General features: G+C 42.4%; 1 pseudogene across 1 annotated transcript; it reads left to right on the plus strand.

Moving 5' to 3' along the window:
* Positions 1-12,185: 12,185 nt before the first annotated feature.
* On the plus strand, positions 12,186-13,871 carry LOC308271109 (EF-hand domain-containing family member C2-like; annotated as a pseudogene). The gene has a single exon. The product of its transcript is annotated as an EF-hand domain-containing family member C2-like (transcript).
* Positions 13,872-19,793: the final 5,922 nt, after the last annotated feature.

Genomic DNA, 19,793 nt, shown 5'->3' on the forward strand with positions numbered 1-19,793 from the left:
CATTGGAGTTAAATAAAAGCCTAGAGATACATTCTTCCATATATTGTCAAGTTATTTTTGACAAGGTTTCCACGAACATTTGGTGGAGGAAATAATAGTCTTTTAACTAAATATTGTTGAAAAATAATAATTACGTGAAAAAGAATAAAATTGGACCCTTACCTAACACATATACAAATATTAACTCAAAATAGATAAAAGACCTAAATATAAATCTTAAAACTATAAACTTTTAGAAGAAAATTTGGGTCATAAAACCTTACAACATTGAAATTGGAAGTGATTTCTTGGATATGATTTCAATGGCACAGGCAACTCCCTAAAAACTAAAAAAATATTGTACATCCAAAGACAATGTATACAGAGTTAAAAGTTACTGATAAAATGGGATAAAATATTTCCAAATGCTATATCTGAAGGTATATTAATATTCCAACTAGAAATCCTAAAAATTAGCAACAATAAAAGCAAACAATACAATTTAGAGATAGGTAAAAGACTAACATAAATAATGAATCTCCACAGATAACCAATCTTAGTTGTCTGTTGGATGGAAAATCTTGTTTCACTGGTTCTGGTGTGTGTTACCTATTTCTTCTTTGTAGTTAATCTCTTTGAGTATTTTCTCTAGCGCTGGTTTTGAAGACATAAATTCCCTGAGATTCTGTTTGTCATGGAAGCTTCTTATTTCTTCATCTAATTTGATAGAAAGTTTTGCTGGGTAGAAAATTTTTGGCTGTAAGTTGTGTTCTTTCAGAGTTTGGAATATGTTACTCCAAGACCTTCTGGCTCTCATGACTTGGTTTGGGAAGTCTGGAGTGATTTTAATTGGTTTGCCTCTGAATGTCACTCGGCCCTTTCTTTTTGTTGCCTTTAAGATTCTCTGCTTGGCTTCCGCATTGGTCATTTTGACAATTATGTGGTGTGGGGATCCTCTTCCCTGATCCTGTCTAAAGGGGGTTCTATAAGTTTTCTGGACCTGTGTGTCGACCTCTTGCTCTCCGTTTTGAAAAATTTCTGCTATTACTTCCTTGAAGATATTGTTGATCCCTTTGGTTTCACCTTCTTTTCCCTCCTCTATTCCAATTATTCTTAGGTTAGCTCTCTTAAAATGGGCCCATATTTCTTCAATGTCAGATTACTGCGGTCGGATTTTTTTTTTCTAAATTAGAAACTATGCGTTCATTTTTTGAATGATCATCTTCTAGGAGCGAGATTCTATTCTCCATGTGGTCTAATCGGTTGTTTATACTTTGAATTGAGGCTTTTACTTCATTTATTGCATCCTTTATCTCTTTTTGGCTCTCTCTGAATATTTTTTGAAACACCTCTATTATTTCTACAGTTACTTTCCTGATTTGATCTTCTAGAAATCTCTGAATTTCTCTTTTATCAGGTTCTGATGTTGTGGGGTTGTGGGTCTTCATTGCTTTATTGTTATTCCTCTTTCCCATGATTTCAGAAGTTTGTGCCTTCTCTGGGTTCTTCCCCTAGGTCACTATGACTTTACTTAAGGTGCTCTGGATCTCGAGTCTGTGGTATCTCAGTCACCACTACTCCTTTACTGGGTTGTATCGCAGAGTCTCAGACCCAGGGAGTCAATCAAGGCTGCTTTGGACTATAGGGGGTGCCAGGTTGTGCATTCTCCTGCGGGGATTTGTGAATATGGTGTGATATCTCTGCCATTGCCACTCCCCCTCTGGATCAAGTCCCTGGGAGTGCAGTACTGGGATTTCTCCTCTAGGGACCACAATTTGACTCACTATTGTTGAGTGCGCTGATGGAATTGTAGTGGACTCAGTGAATTTGCTGCTGCTGCCACTGGTGGCAATATGGCACCACTGCCATGCCCTCACCCGTGAGGCTGGCATATTTCTTCTCTGTTTTTGAGCTCTGCTCTGAGTCCCTGCAGGGTGTGCTGAGCCTCGCCCCTGGGAGCTTTAGCCACTCCTTGCACTGAAAAATCTGCTGAATTCTGTCCGGCTGATTCGCAGCAGCTCACCTCGGCTCACTGTCCATCCCTCCTCTCTTGAGCCTGGTGGCTGGTTGAGTTCGTTGGTCTGGTGCCGTTCGGTGAACTCGCCGCTGCCACCAGCAGTAAGGCGCTGCTGCCTGTCCTCGGCCGTGAGGCCGGCATATCTCCTCTCTGGTTCTGAGCTCCGTTCTGAGTCCCCCTCCTCTCTGGAGCCTGGTGCTACTCTGGAAGATGGCGTCTGTGCGTTTCCGCGCCGTGGTTCTGGCCACAGCACTGCGATCTGGTTTCTTTCTGGTGTCTCATTTTTCTAGCCCTCTTTTTCTCTGTCCCTTGTATTTACATTTTTTGTTTCTCTGCTGATGGTGTTTTCTGGCTATGAAAGGCACTGATTTTGTGGTAATAGAGATTGTTTGTTAGCGGGGCTCGTAAGCCCCATTTTTCTTCATCACCATCTTCCTGGAAGTCCTCTTCCTTCTTTTCTTCCTCTTCCTCTTTCTCCTTTTCCTCTTCTTCCCCCCTCCTTTTCTCCCTCTCCCTCCTCTTCCTTCTCTTCTTCCTCTTCCTCCTCTTCTTCCTCCTCTTCCTCCTCTTCCTCCTCCTCCCCCTCCTTTCCCTCCTCTCCCTCCTCTTCCTCCTCTTTTTCCTCTTCCTCCTTCTATTCTTCCTCCTCTTTTCTCCTTCTCTTCCTCCTTTTCTTCCTCTTCCTCCTCCTTTTTTCCTCCTCCTCTCCCTCCTTCTCTTCCTAAACATTTTTAAATGATGAATGTTATGTATATCACTTATAACAAGTTTTTTTGCCACGTGTGCACAGTGAAATGGCTAGGTTGAGTAATTAATTACCATATGCATTACCTCACACACTCATCCCTGAACATCTACTTTTTCAGTTTTCTTTGGTATTGACTATACCTTCCCTGTGTTCTCTAATAGATTTCTTGAACTCTTTCTCCTTCTAACTAAAATCTTGTGTCCTTTGGTCAATAGCTCCTTATTCCCCTGCAGCCCCGGTAACCACCATTCTATTCTTTAACCTGAGTTCAACATTTTTAGGTTCTAAATATAGGTGAGATTGTGTGGTATTTGTCTTTCTGTACTTGGCATATTTCACTTAATATAATGTCCTCCAGCTTCACCCACACAAATACAGAAGGGTTTTCTTTTCTTTTAATTGGCTGAAGAGCAGCATAAATGTGCAAGAGGCCCAAATTCTCTTTCTGCATTCATCCCCCATGGACACGTAGATGGGTACCACATCTCTGTGCTACGAACGGTGTCACAGAGAATGTGCAGGTGCCGGTGTCTCTTCCACATAGGGACCCCATCTCCCTCCGTCGGGATTCAGAGGCGAGCTTGCTGGCTGTGCAGCAGCTTCGTTTTTGGTGTTTGGAGGCACTGCTTCTGTTTCCCGTCAGGGCGGTGCTAATCGCCTGCCGCAGCAGTGTGTGGGCTTCTCTCTCCTTGCCCTCACCTCTTGTTACTCTCATGTTTGGTGATAGCCATTCTAATAAGTGTGATGTGGTACCTCGTGGTTTTAGTTCATATTTATTTGATGATTAGTGATGTTGGGCATCTTCATATACTGCTTAGCCATCTGTATGTCTTCTTTTGGGAACTTTCTAGATCCATTGTCCATTTTTAATCAGATGTGTGGTTTTCAGATACTTCTCTGCATGGGTTAGTGCCTCTTCACTCTGGCTTTCTCTGGTGTGTAAAGCTTTGTTTTGAAATTTTTCTCTCATTTTGGTATCTGTGTCTATAAAGCTCCATCTTAGAACAGCTTCTGCTGTGTTCCGTAGGTTTTGGGTATGCTATGTTTCATGTTTCCACTGTTGTTTTCTTAAGAAGTTTTAAATTTCCCTTTTAATTTTTCCTTTGGCCAATCAGCTGCTAACTGCCATGTATTAGTAAAGCCCCAGATTCCTCCTGATACTGATTTTTAGTTTTATACTGTTGTGATAAAAAGAGATACTTGACATGATTTCTATCTTCTTAAATTTATTAAGATTTGTTCTGTGGCCTAATGTTTGACCAATCCTGGAAAAAGTTCTTCATGCCGTGAGAAAAAGGTGTATTCTGCAGACATGGGATAAACTGTCCTGTTAATTTCTGTTAGGTTGACCTGGTCTAGAGCGCAGTTCACATTTCCTATTTCTCTGTTGATTTTCTGTCTGGATGACAGGTCTGTCCACTGCTAAGTCAGGTGTTGAAGCCTCTATTATCGCATCACAGACTCTTCTTTTAGAGAGAACAATATTTGTCTTATATAACTTGATGCTCTGGTATTGTGTTTGTGTGTGTATACACATACTATGATGTGTAATTGCAATGTACCGATAAAAAGACCCTTCTCTCTGCATTTTTGTAGTTTTGGGCTTAAAATCTATTTTCTCTTCTTCTGCATGCTTCTGGTTTCTGTTTGCAAGGATACCTTTCTCTAGCCTTCACTTTCTTTTTTTTTTTTTTCTTGTGGTACTGAGGATTGAATACAGGCACATTCTATCTCTGAGCAACACCCACAGCCCTGTTTTATTTTTTATTTTGAAAGAGTCTTTCTAAGTGGCTGATGCTGGGTGCCAACCAGCGATCCTTCTGTCTCAGCCTCTCAAGTCCTGGATCACAGGCATGTGCCACCACGCCCGGCTCCCCCTTCACTTCAGTTTCTGTGTCCTTACAGGCAACTTGAGTCTTCTTGATGCAGCATAGAGTTGGGTCATGTCTTTTCTGTCCATTTAATCACTATATATCCTAATTGGAGAATTTAATCCATTTATTTTCAAGGGTATTATTGACAAAGACTAACTTCTGCCATTTTGTTAATTGTTTCTGGTTGTTTAATGAATTCTTTGATTCAGTTTTTTTTCTCTTGTTTACCATTGTGGTTTGGTAATTTTCTGTGGTGCCAAGGTTTCTCTTTTGTGTTAGTCTATTTGCTACAATTTCTTTGTGATTATCATGTGGTTAGCAGGAATAAACTTGTAGTTATCATAGACTATTTAAAACTGATAGCAACTTTTGTCACATATAAATACTTTAGAATTTTCTCTCCCCCATGACTTTTTGTTGCCTTACTTATATATTACATATTTCTAAATAATTAATTAGAGCTGCAGTTATTTTTGACTGCTTGACTCTGAGCCTCCATTTTAGAATGCTGATTTACACAGCACCATTGCTACACTGGCATATTTGGAGTATAATTATAAATTTGCTTCTACTAGTAAGTTTTATGCTCTCATGTGTTTTCATGATAGTGATTATTGCCTTTTTGTCTGAGTTATAGAACTCTCTTAAGCATTTCTTGTAAGGCTTGCCCTATTGTGATAAATTCTCGTAGCTTTTGTTAAGTCTGCAAAGGACTTTAGTTCTTCATTTCTGAAGGATAACTTAGCTGGGTATAGTATTCTTGATTGGCAGGATTCCCCCCCATCACTTTGAATATATCAATCTGTTCCCTCATGGCATGCAAGGTTTGTACTGTTAGAAATTTCCTGATAGCTTAATGACAATTCTCTTATATGTGACGTGACACTATTGCCTTGATGTGTTTAGAATTCTTTCTTTTGTTTTTTGGCAGTTTGATTATAACATGTGTTGGAGAGGTCTTTTTGGGGTGAGTCCATTTGAGGACCTTTGAGTTTTCTGTAAATGGAAGTCCTTATCACTCTCAAGACTTGGCAAATATTCAACTAGTATTATATTTTTTCTGTGGCTTTTTCCATTTTTTCTGTTTCTGGATTCCACAATGTGATGATTTTCTTACTTCATGGTATGCCATAGGTCCTGTGGGCTTCCTCATTCTTTTTTTATTCTAATATATTTCCCCCCTCTGATTGTGCTAGTTCAAAAGGCCTGTATTCAAGTTTAGAAATCATTTCTTCTGCTTGATCTAGTTTGTTGTTGAAACTCTCAGTTTTATTTTTTATTTCACTCATTATATTATTCAGTTCCAAGATTTTTGTTAGGTTCTTCTTTTTAATTTCTGTCTCTTAAATATTTCATTCAGATTATAAATTGTTTTCCTGATTTTATGAAATTATTTGTGTGTTTTCTCTTGTATCTCACTGATTTCCTTTAAGATGATTCTTTTGAATTCCTTTTCAGGCATGTCATAAACTTCTTTTTCTTTGAAGTCAGTTAATGGAAAAATATTGCATTCCTTTGGAGGTTTTATATTTCTGTTCTTCTTTGTGTTTCTTGTGTTACTACATTGATAATCTGTGTATGGTGAAACAGTTGTCTCCTCAGTTTCTGGAGTAGTTTTCAGGGGCAAATACCTTTTGCTATGGATGGGTTAGGTCATCTGGGTACATGATATAGAGTAGTCTCCATGCAGATTTTTCAACTGAATGAATATTAGTATTGTATGTGGGTTCCCTAGCGGCCCAGGCTATGGGATTTTGGCAGCAACAGCAGTCTGATTCTGCTGGGGATGGTGCTGGCAGGTTCTCAGGTTAAGGGCTACATGCATGGCAGTTTGACTTGACCACACAGGTAGCCCAGGTCAGGTAGAGACATGAACCTTGAACTTCTCCAAATAGAGCTCCTAGTGAAGACCCTCCTCTCCAGGAGCCAGACCAGGTAATGGTATAATCAGTCAGTCCAACTAGGACCCACTACTCAGAGACAGTGCAGTCAAGATGGGGGAGGCTAAGACAGAACATGGAGAAGGGCTTGCTGCCTTGAATACTGGAGTTTGGTCACGTTGACCCCCAGGTCATTCAAAAGACACCCTCTATCTCCTTAAGGAAACTCTCAGAGCTGAGTTCTGCTCTCTCATCTGCTTTAACGATTGATATGCCTCCATGTAAGGCTCCCTGATGACTCATGACTCAGCTCAGAGGTTCTGAGCCCAGGTCCCATGAGGTGGGTGAGTCCTGGTGCGTCCCTCCATCACACACTCTGCCCCTGAGCTGCGCGCCTCCATCACTCACGAGGAGGCGCTGGCTTCACAAGACCCAGCTATGGAACCTACTGGTGCACAGACAGGGCATGTGCAGGTGCGGTGCAGCCTGCCTGTGGCCTTCCTCACCAGAGTGAGAGCAGAGCACTCAGATGAGTAGTCATGGAGGGCTTCCTGAAGGAGGCAGCTGGGATTGAGCAGATGAATAGGGCAGGGTTGCTGGGAGGGGGACTCCTTACCTCTGTCTCTGATGATGGTGGTGGCTCTGGTGGAGCTTTCTTCTATTTGTGGAGATACAGTGAGTGCTGGGGAGACCTGAGCCTTCCACGACTCTGGAACAGAAGGAGTAGTAGGCCGGCGAGGGTGAGAAAGCAGAGTGGATGGAGGAGCTGAGGACCACCATAGTGAAGGAAGGCAGTGGGAGGCACAACCAGGCTGGTGGAGGGAGGACTGGGGGGATGTATGTGGGGAGCCCCTCTCTCAGCTGCTGCCTTTGCTGATATATATATATATATATATTTGCTGATATATATATATATATTTGCTGATATATATATATATATATATATTTGCTGATATATATATATATATTTGCTGATATATATATATATATATATATATATATATATATATATATATATATATATATATTGGTGGTACTGGGGATAGAACTCTTCTACCTCCAGGCTACACTCCCAGACCTATTTTATATTTTATTTGGAAACAGGGTCTCTTAAGCCAGCGAGGCTGGCTTCGAACCTGCTTGATCCTCCTGTCTCTGCCTCCCAAGCGGGGGGATTACAGGTGTGTGCCACCATGCCTGGAAAGCCATGCACATTTAGATCAGGGGTCAGGGGCCCCAAGGGAGGTGCCCAGGGGTGCTCCTCGGTGAGGGCTGGGGCTGTGCTTCAGGTCTTGGTGTCATATGAAAAGGAGGTGTGGGAGGCCCTGGAGGGCCCTTATTGGGGTCTCAGACCTTTACCTGGCCACTGGAAAGTCTTCTCCCCCATCCAGTTGTTGTTGTGATGGACACTGCATTTGTAGAGGCCATGGCTCAACTCAGAGACCAGAAAGGAGATCTGACTGCTCAGGATGTGGGTGTTAGTTGTCTGCGTGTCGGAGATCTTCTGGGTCTTGTGCTGTGCCTCTGGGTGCCAGGTGATGCTCACTGGCCCTGGTCCTTCCCAGATAACCAAGCAGAGAAGGTTTATAGAGCTGGTTTTGTCTGGGGCTTTGTACTCTGAGATTAGGAGCACAGCATTGTGCTGGAGGTTGGCTGCAAAACAGAGAGCACCTCTGAGGACTTGGGACTGGGCCGAAGGAGAGGCGCCAGGAAGAAAGATTGTGAGTGGTCTAAGCAGGAGGGGGGCCAGGACACAGGACTGTGAGTGGTCCAGGCAGGAGGGGCACCAGGACACAGGACTGTGAGTGGTCCAGGCAGGAGGGGGGCCAGGACACAGGACTGTGAGTGGTCCAGGCAGGAGGGGCACCAGGACACAGGACTGTGAGTGGTCCAGGCAGGAGGGGGGCCAGGACACAGGACTGTGAGTGGTCCAGGCAGGAGGGGCACTAGGACACAGGACTGTGAGTGGTCCAGGCACACATGCTTGCTCTTCCTGCTCCTGGCTAAGAATAGCTCATGGTCACAGGCAGGCAGTGGTCTTGTGGATGCTGGGGATGAGGCAATCACCTTCCCTCAGAGGATGGAGAGCTCCTGCCAGTCCCTGGGGCCCCCCCAGCTCCCCACAGCTCCATCTCTTGTGTGAACCACCTCCTGGACTCTGAAGGAGGAGGGGCAGCCAGGGCCCTGTGGCTTCCTCCAGGCCTCCATCTGTTTGGTCTTGTCCTACTTCCCTGCACCAGGCCACGTGGCTGCCTTTGGATGGTCACTGGAGAGCTGGCAGGGCTCCTTACTCTTCTCCCTGACCTGGGATAAGCCTATGGACCAGCCTGGCCCCTGGCTGTTGCTGATGGGTGTCAGGTGGCACATCAGGGCTCATGGGCAGAGGGCGTGGTGGCTCCACTGCACAGACAGGTCAGAATCCTCGTGGATTAGATGCCCACTGTAATCCAGTATGCACTCATTTCAGCCTGATTACACCTGCAGACTCTGGCCTGGTACACATGAAAGTTGTTCTGTGTGGTGTGACCCTCTCCCCTGGTCTCTATGCAGCAGAGCCTGCCTTCCGCTCTTCCAAACACACGGGGATCCTCTCCTGATTGACTCTTTCTCCTGGGATTCCTCAGCTACATCCACAGCCCTCCACCTGTGTGGCAGCCCTGTGGTCCAGCTCAGCACAGCCTTCTCACAGCAGTTCTAGATGTCAGGCACCAGAGGAGAGATGGGGGGCATGCGTGCTGTAAGGGGAGGTCTTGTGGCCCTACAGATACCTGTGTTGAGGGGTTATAAAGTTGCCAAAGGGTCACACTGACTTAGAGTGGGCATCTACCCCAGTAGGACTGGTATGTTTGGGCACAGACACTGACCCAGAAAGAATGCCGTAAAGTGGGGCAGCAGCTGGGTGCTGCATCCACAAGCCAGGGAGCTGCAGATGGGAGCAACGTCAGAGCGGGGAGAGATGAAGTTCTGTGGGAAAAGCTACCCTGTCTGTGATGCTGTGTTCCTCCAGCCCATAGGAAACTCAGACAGATTTTGGTCTCGGAAGTAGAATAACAAAGTTGATGTGACAAATACCCAAGACTGTAAACGGCCTCAACTCCCCGATAAAAAGACATAAAGTGGGAAAATGGATTAAAAACCAGAATCCATCCATCTGCTGCTTACAAGAAACACACCTTACAAGTAAAGATAGGAACAAACTCAAGGTAAAGGGCTAGAGCAAGGTAATCCATGCCAATGGAACTCGAAGACAAGCAGGAGAAGCAACTATGATATCAGACAAGTTAGACTTCAAACCCAAACTTATCAGAAGAGACAAAGAAGGTCTCTTCTAATATTTTACTGTTAAAAGCAATAATCCAGCAAGAGAGAATAACAATAATCAACATCTCTGCCCCAAACATAGGTGCAGCTACTTTCATAAATCAAACTCTTTGTGACATGAAGTCACACATAAATCCCAACACAATAATACTGGGAGACTTCAACACACCTCTCACAACACTAGACCAATCTTCCAGACAAAGGGTCAGTAAAGATGCCTCAGAACTAAAGAACACCATTAACCAAATGGACCTGTTGGACACATAGAGAATATTTCACCCAACTACAGCGGAGTTTACATTTTTCTCAGCTGCTCACGGAAAATTCTCCAAAATAGATCACATCCTGGGGCACAAAATGAGCACTAGCAAAATTTAAAAATGTTACATACTTCCCCGTGTCATTTCAGACCATAATGGCATGAAACTAGAAATCAACTATAAGACCCAGAGAAACAACATAAACATGTGGAGATTGAACACCACACTTTTGAATGATGAATGGGGTCATAGAAGATGTTAAGAGGTGAAATCAAGAAATTTCTAGAAACAAATGAAAATAAAGACACAACATATCAAAACCTCTGGGACAATCTGAAGGCAGTATTAAGAGGAAAATTTATAGCACTAAGTGCTCACATAAGAAAAACAGAAAATCTTCAAATAGCCTAATGACACACCTCAAAGCCCTTGAAAAGCAGGAACAATTGAACCCCAAAGCCAGTATAAGACAGGAAATTATTAAAATTAGAGTAGAAATTAATGAAATAGAGAATAAAAAATACAGAAAATCAACAAAACCAAAAGCTGGTTTCTTGAAAAAATTAACAAGATAAACCACTAGCCAACCTAACTAAAAAAAAGAGAGAATCAACCCAAATTATGAAGATAAGGGATAAAAAAGGAGAAATTACTACTGACAGTGTAGAAATTCAGAGGATTATCAGAAACTACTTTGAAAAACTATACTCCAACAAAATGGAAAATCTGGAGGAAATCAACATCTTCCTAGACAAATACAACCTTCCTAAACTGAGTCAAGAAGATATAAAACACTTAAACCAACCAATAACAATCAAAGAGATTGAAACAACAATAAAGAGCTTACCATCAAAGAAAAACCCAGGATCAGAGGTTTTCCCAAGTGAATTCTATAAAAGCTTTATAGAAGAGCTAACCCCAATATTACTCAAACTATTTCGGGAAATAGAAAAAACTGGGACTCTCCCAAGTACATTTTATGAAGCTAACATCACACTAATACCCAAACCAAATAAAGACAGTTCAAGGAAGGAAAACTACAGGCCTATATCTCTAATGTACTTGAATACAAAACTATTAAACAAAATACTAGCAACACGCATTCAAAACCACATCAAGAAAATCATACACCATGACCAGGTAGTGTTCATCCCAGGGATGCAAGGCTGGTTCAGTATACGAAAATCAATCCATGTAATTCACCATATAAACAGGCCAAGGACAAAGTCACATGATCATCTCAATAGACGCTGAAAAAGCATTTGATAAAATTCAACATCCATTTTTGATAAAAACAGCAGAGAATTGGAATAGAAGGAACATATCTCAACTTTATTAAGGCAATTTACAATAAGCCCACTGCCAACATCATATTAAATGGGGAAAAACTTCAAGAATTCCCCCTAAAAACCAGAACGAGACAAGGATGTCCACTCTCACCACTTCTCTTCAATATAGTACTAGAGACTCTAGCCAGCACAATAAGACAAGAAAAGGAAATCAGAGGAGTACAAATAGGAAAAGAAGAACTCAAGCTTTCACTATTTGCAGATGACATGATACTATATTTAGAAAACCCAACAAACTCAATCAAAAGGCTTAGAGAACTGATCAACAAATTCAGCAAAGTATCTGGATACAAAATCAATCTTAAAAAATCAGGTTTCCTGTACACCAACCATAAATCCACTGAAAAAGAAATTCAGAAAACACTTCCACTCAGGATATCCCACCAAAAAATAAAATACTTAGGAATAAACTTGACCAAGGAGGTAAAGGATCTCTACAAAGAAAATTATAAAACACTGAAAAAAGAAATCGAAGATCTTAGAAGATGGAAGGATCTTCCATGTTCATGGATTTGCAGAATAAATATCATTAAAATGGCCATCCTCCCAAAAGTGATCTACAGATTCAATGCAATGCCCATTAAACTACCAAGATCATTCCTCACAGGCATAGAAAAATCAGTCCTTAAATTTATCTGGAATAACAAAAAGCGCAGAATAGCCAAGGTAGTTCTCAACAACAAAAACTATGCAGAGGTCGCCTACCTAATCCCTTCACCACGTGGGCTGCCGCCATTGCTGTCACCATTTTGTATTATCTTTTGATGCATATGTAGAAGATGAAGTATCTCATAAAAGACAAGAAAACTATAGAATAAGGTACTATAAGATCTACTTTTACCTTGAAGATGATACAATTCAATCAATGAACCAGAGGTGAAAAACGGCGGACTGCCTCAAGGGACTTTTATCCAGCGTCATCGGATTCCTCTTCCACCTCCTGATGATGATCCGTTTTATACTGTGTATCATTTCAATATCAATATTGACATCGTCTTCTATGGCCGAACATTCAAGATTTATGAATGTGATGCATTCACAAAAGTTTTTTTTGAAGAAAATAGGAGTGAAATTCAATCCTCCCGGACAGTGTCCAGAAGATCCTTACATGAAAATGAGGAAGGATAAACTGGAATTTGTACAGCCCTTTCATCCCTGTGACACTCTGAAACAGTTCCTCCAATATGATGGCAAGGTGTTGCGTTTCTTCTGCCTATGGGATGACTCAGATTCCTTGTTTGGGACCGTAGAGATCTCATCCTGCATTACTTCTTATCTGATCATAATATGGAAATCAAAAAGCATTGCCACACAACTCAGGCCGCGATGCTATGTCGTTGTTCCTTCAGAGGAGTAAACTACCCAAGTATGGACCACCTGGAATCTATCAACCAGGCCAGATAACAGATCAAGCAGTTCTCAATGTGTATGTTAGCATGTCAGAGAAGCAAATGGATGGCTTCCTTTTGGATAAATTTAAGCTAGGAAAACTGAAGCAAGAGTTTTGTAAAGACAGTGACCTGTGTGTAGCATCCACTATCAATGTGTGGGGAAGGAAAGTGCTCCTCTGCGACTGTGATGAGTTTACAAAGTCTTATTATAAGAGTAAATATGGAATTGAGAAATCTACTTCCGTTTCATGCAAGGCTCCTTCTCCTCCAAAGATAGAAAGGAAATTTCCACCTTACACTGGCTTTGGGTCTGAAGAGATTCTCTTCGTTCCTGCATAGGCCTCATTCCCACACCTCACCGGAAGAACTTCACGAGGTTCATGGAAGAAGACAGCATTGGCAACATAAGTAATATACCGTGTTATTTTGCAAAACTCATCACGGACAAATGTTCTGATGTGGACAGGATGTTTATTATTTCATATTTTCTCAGTGATGATACACTTTCAGTGTTTGAACCTGTAGAAAGGAATTCAGGGATTACATTCAGAGACATATTGATGAGCATAGCTGTTGGGAAGCTCATAGACCAGGAGATTATAACTATTGCACATCACTACCGTGTGTCTGAGGATAAGAGTATAGATGTGAATTTCTTAATTGCACAAGCCCATGAAAATCTCAAGAAAAACATGTTTGAGAATTTTGACAAAATAATTTCTAACTGTGTGTATGAGGATCGAAAAAAAAACCAACATGTATTATCCAGAAAAGACATCAAAAGACTCTGCAAGTGCTCTAGGATACCTTTAAGTGACGATCTTCTAGGAGACATACTATCCAGGTTTGAAGAGAGTGAAGGACAAATACATTATGACTCATTTTTCCATGCTTTGAACTGGAGAATAAATCCAATGCCTGAATTTCAAGCCCCACCGTACCTTAAAGAGAAATGTGAAGATGTTTGGCTTGGGATGCCATCACCTATTCCTGTGAAATACATTAGATACTTAGCCTTGTTGAAGGATGTGTATGGCTTAGAGGAGGAGTGACCATGACAGTTTGGGTCAACTCCTTTTAATGTACTGCTCTAATTTTGCCAAGTTTATTTTAGTAGATATAATTTCATTAAAAAAGAAACAAGGTTTATATTGAATAAAAATTCATAAATCACAATTTTTGTCAATTTAAAAAAATTTTTATTGGTGCACTGTATTCATACATCATAGTGGGATACAAAAAACTTTTGTAGACATACACGCACACATCACCCAGTCAGCCCCCACCTGATCCCCACCCCATTCCCTCCCCATCCCTCCTTCCCATGCTTGGCTTAGTGATTGACATCTAGTGTTATAGCAATTTATCCAAAATTAAAAATGATAATCTCACATAACAGTTTCATTTGTCTGATACCAAGCTTTTGATAACTTAAAGATAACATTTTAATATTTCTTTTTGCTTTCTTTCTTACCAGAGAATATTTTTTTAGGTGAAACTAAAATATATTTATATATTTATTTTTCAGAAAAAAATCTATCCTAATATGTAATATGGATTCTAGATACCCAAAACAATCTCGAAAAAGAACAAAGCTAGAAGATATATATTTTCTAATTTCAAACCATATAAAGCTACAATAAATGAAACAGTGTAGTACTGTTCTAAAGGCAGATATATAAACCATTGGAGTTAAATAAAAGCCTAGAGATACATTCTTCCATATATTGTCAAGTTATTTTTGACAAGGTTTCCACGAACATTTGGTGGAGGATATACTAATCTTTTAACTAAATATTGTTGAAAAATAATAATTACATGAAAAAGAATAAAATTGGACCCTTACCTAACACATATACAAACATTAACTCAAAATAGATAAAAGACCTAAATATAAATCTTAAGACTATAAACTTTTAGAAGAAAATATGGGTCATAAAACCTCACAACATTGAAATTGGCAGTGATTTCTTGGATATGATTTCAATGGCACAGGCAACAAAAGAGTATACAAACTCCCTAAAAAATAAAATATTGTATATCCAAAGACAATGTAAACAGAGTTAAAAGTTACTGATAAAATGGGATAAAATATTTCCAAATGCTATATCTGAAGGTATATTAATATTCCAACTAGAAATCCTAAAAATTAACAATAAAAGCAAACAATACAATTTAGAGATAGGTAAAAGACTAACATAAATAATGAATCTCCACAGATAACCAATCTTAGTTGTCTGTTGGATGGAAACTCTTGTTTCTCTGGTTCTGGTGTGTGTTACCTATTTCTTCTTTGTAGTTAATCTCTTGGAGTATTTTCTCTAGTGCTGGTTTTGAAGACATAAATTCCTTCACTTTCTGTTTGTCATGGAAGCTTCTTATTTCTCCATCTAATTTGATAGAAAGTTTTGTTGGGTAGGAAATTTTTGGCTGGAAGTTGTTTTCTTTCAGAGTTTGGAATATGTTACTCCAAGCCCTTCTGGCTCTCATGACTTGGTTTGGGAAGTCTGGAGTGATTCTAATTGGTTTGCCTCTGAATGTCACTTGGCCCTTTGTTTTTGTTGCCTTTAAGATTCTCTGCCTGGCTTCCACATTGGTCATTTTGACAATTATGTGGTGTGGGGATCCTCTTCTCCGATCCTGTCTAAAGGGAGTTCTATAAGTTTCCTGGACCTGTGTATCGACCTCTTGCTCTGTGTTTGGAAAATTTTCTGCTATTACTTCCTTGAAGAGATTGTTGATCCCTTTGTTTTCACCTTCTTTTCCCTCCTCTATTCCATTTATTCTTAGGTTAGCTCTCTTAAAATGGGCCCATATTTCTTCAATGTCAGACTTCTGCTGTCGGATTTTTTTTTTCTAGATCAGAAACTATGCGTTCATTTTTGGATTGCTCATCTTCTAAGAGCGAGATTCTATTCTCCATGTGGTCTAATCGGTTGTTTGTACTTTGAATTGAGGCCTTTACTTCATTAATTGCATCTTTTATCTCTTTTTGGCTCTCTCTGAATTCTTTTTGAAACACCTCTATTATTTCTGCAGTTATTTTCCTGAATTGATCTAGAAATCTCTGAATTTCTGTTTTATCGGGTTCTGATGTTGTGGGATTGTTGGCATTCATTGCTCCATTGTTATTCCTTTTTACCATGATTTCAGGAGTTTGTGCCTTCTCTGGGTTCTTCTCTTTGGTCACTAAGACTTCACTTAAGGTGCTGTGGATCTCGAGTCTGTGGTATCGCAGTCACCACTATTCCTTTACTAGGTTGTATCACAAAGTCTCAGACCCAGGGAGTCAATAGAGGCTGCTTTAGATTATGGGGGGTGCCATAGTCTATGGTTGCGTGTTCTCCTATGGTGTGATATCTCTGCCACCACCACTCCCCCAGTGGGTCAAGTGCCTGGGAGTCAGTACTGGGATTTCTCCTCTGGGGCCCGCAATTTGACTCACTGTTGTTGAATATGCAGATGGAGCTGTAGTGGACTTGGTGAATTCGCTGCTGCTGCCGCTGTCGCTGGTGACAATATGGCGCCGCTGCTATGCCCTAGGCCATGAGGCTGGCGTATTTCTTCTTTGTTTTTGAACTCTGCTCTGAGTCCCTGCAGCGTGTGCTGAGCCCAGCCACTGGGAGCTTTAGATGCTTCCTGCGCCGAAAAATCTGCCGAATCCCGCCGGGCTCTTCCACAGCGGCTCACCTCGGCTCGCTGTCTGGGCTTTTCCGCAGCGGCTCACCTTGGCTCGCTGTCCACCGCTCCTCTCTTAGTTGGTCTGTAGCTGTAGCCGTCCGGTGAGCATGCCACTGCCGCTGGCAGTAAGGCGCTGCTGCCGTGTCCTCGGCCGTGAGGCCGGCGTATCTCCTCTGTGGCTCTGAGCTCTGTTATGAGACCCCCTCCTCTCTGGGGCTGGTGATTTTTTTGTTTATTTGGTGATGGTGTTTTCTGGCTATGAAAGGCGCTGATTTTGTGGTAATAGAGATTGGTTGTTAGCGGGGCTCTTAAGCCCCGCTTTTCTCGGTCACCATCTTCCCGGAAGTCTCACTTTGGTTTTTGGATCATCATATTATATTGTCATTGTACCAGAACTAATAAAGATGTCATTTAAAGAAAAAAAAACACGCAGAAGGAGTCACAATACCTGACTTTAAACTATACTACAAAGCCACTGTAACAAAAAAAGCACAATACTGGCACAAAAACAGATACATAGACCAATGGAGCAGAATAGAAGACCCAGAAACAAGTCCACACACTTTCAGCCAATTGATTTTTGACAAAGGGGCCAAAAACATACACTGGAGAAAAGATAGCCTGTTCAACAAATAGTGTTGGCAAAACTGGTTAACCATATGCGGAAAATTGGAAATTAATCCCACTTTCTAACCCTGCACAAGAATCAATTCAAGATGGATCAAAGACTTGGAAATCAAACCAGAGACCTTGAAGCTCCTTGAAGAGGGCATAGGTCCAACACTGCAACACACAGGCATAGATAAACACTTTCTCAACAAGACCCCAAAGGCACAACACATTAAAAGGAGAATCAATACATGGGATTGCATGAAACTGAAGAGCTTCTGTTCAGCAAAGGAAACTGTCAAGACCCTCACCCGAGAGCCAACAGAATGAGAAGATTTTTGCCACCTACACCTCTGATAGAGGACTAAAATCTAGAATATACAGAGAACTCAAGAAACTCAACACTAAGAAAACAAAGCATCCAATAACAAAATGGGCAAGCGAACTAAATATACACTTCACAAAAGAAGAAATTCAAATGGCCAATAAATGCATGAAAAAATGCTCAACATCACTGGCAATCAGAGAGATGCAAATAAAAACTACCCTGAGATTTCACCTAACTCCAACTAGAATGGCAATCATTCAAAACACAAACAACAACAGATGCTGGCGAGGATGCGGAGAAGTGGGAACTCTAAGACATTGTTGGTGGGATTGCAAATTAGTGTGACCACTTTGGAAAACAGTATGAAGAATCCTCAGAAGAATGGGAACAAATTTACCATTTGATCCAGCAATACCACTTCTGGGTATCTACCTAAAAGAAAGTAAACCAAACTACCAAACTAATGCATGTGTATCTATGTTCATAGCTGCACAATTCATCATAGCCAAACTATGGAACCAGCCAAGATGTCCATCAACAGATGAATGGATTACAAAACTGTGGGATATGTACACAATGGAATTTTACTCAGCCATCAAAAAACTCAATTACATCATTTTCAGGGAAATGGATGGAATTGGAGGACATTATGTTAAGTGATATTAGTCAGTCACAATAAACAAGAAATCAGATGCTTTCCCTAATATGTGAGATTTAGGGAAAAATGGGTCATAGGAGGAACTCTAGATGAAAAAGGAAATCCTATAGAGGAGCAAACAAGGCAACCTGAAGGAGAAAGGAGGGGGAAAGAGGAAAATCTCTAAAACACACAATGTACTTAAATATATCAAAGTCAACCACTAAGCCGAGCAAGGGAGGGAGGGACGGGGAGGGAATGGGGTGGGAATTGGGTAGGGGTTTAATCAGTGATGTATACCTGTATATACACACAAGTTTTTTTTTTACCTCAATATGATGTATAAATATAATGCACCAATAAAAAATTAAAAAAAAAAGCAGTAGTAGTGGGCAGGGCTCTGTAAGGACATGTGGAGATCCAGAGGCCCTGGGCAGGCACGCAGAAACCAGGACACAGGGGGACCCTGGATTCGGTTGTGTTTGGGAGACAGGGCCTGGGATTCCTTCTTTCTTCCCACCAGGCCTTGGGGCCACGAGCCTGGCTTGTGTGCCACCCCCCTGGTGGCCCTCTGGGGTGCACCCGCAAGCCCTGCCAGATGACAGCCTTTCCCATAGCTGCTTTTGGCTTCAGCCTCACTGCCCTGGGATGCTCACACAGCACGACAAGTGTGAAATAAAACCAAGATCCTTCAAGAGACAGTGTTTTCACCAGATAGGATGTTTATTTCAGGGCACTGCACATGTGCACAGCAAAGCATTCTGGGAGCGGCGGCCAGGGGCAGGCCCACCCCTGGGCTCCACAGGTCAGAGGCATCCAGGTGGCTTAGAAAGCAGTCTTGGACATGGGAAAGAGCTAGGTACAAGTTTGCGGCCACATGGGTAGGGCCACACTGGGGCCCAGGGTGATCCCTGTGGCTTCGATGTCCTTGGTCTCCAATGTCCTGCTGTGCTGGGTCACTTTACCTGCAGGCCACAGGTGTGGCATGAGTTTCTGTCCCTATTAGGGACGAGGTGGGGGCAGGCCACCACCCAGCCCAGGGGGCTCGAGCCCGTAAGTGCCAACCCCCTCCTCAGCCCGCAGCCAGGCTACCTTGAACAGGGTGACAGTGGTGCTGTAGAAAAGGCTCAGGAGGAAAAGCATGATGAAGGTGGAGGCAGTGGTCCACAGGTTTTCGAAGCCCTCCTCGTCAGCGCTCAGCTCGCCCTCTGTAAAGGCACAGGGTGGCGGGCATCAGGCGGGAGCAACCCGCAGCAAGCACTGCCTGCCATCAGCCTTGGGGCAAGGTGGGTACATCCGGACCCCCTGACGGTGAGGGCTGGACAGAGGCCGAGTGCAGGCCGAGCTGGGGTTGGGATCCCAGGACCCTGCCCCAGGGTCCCTGGGTGCAGGGAGTGAGAGTGGTCAGGTTGGGAGCATGGGCTCGGGCAAAGGCAGAGTGAGGCCCAGCAGAGCTGCGTCCAGTGTGTCCTTGTGTCCCGCATGCTCTTTGAGGCTGTCACAAGCCAGGGCCACTTGGACTAAAAGGCAGGTGGGGCTCTGCCTCTTGCAGTTTGGGGGCAGCAGGAGGTCAGGGCTGAAGCTCTCCTCGTTTCCTTGGTTGGACTCTGGTCTTGCAGCTCTCGGGGCAGAGGATGGCCAGACACCATAGAGACTGAGAGAAGGAGCTCTGTGAGGTTTGTTGCTCCTGTGCAGTTAGGCCTCAGGGACACCTGACTC

This window comes from Muscardinus avellanarius, assembly GCF_963383645.1.
Source record: "Muscardinus avellanarius genome assembly, chromosome: 12".
Taxonomy (NCBI): Eukaryota; Metazoa; Chordata; class Mammalia; order Rodentia; family Gliridae; genus Muscardinus; species Muscardinus avellanarius.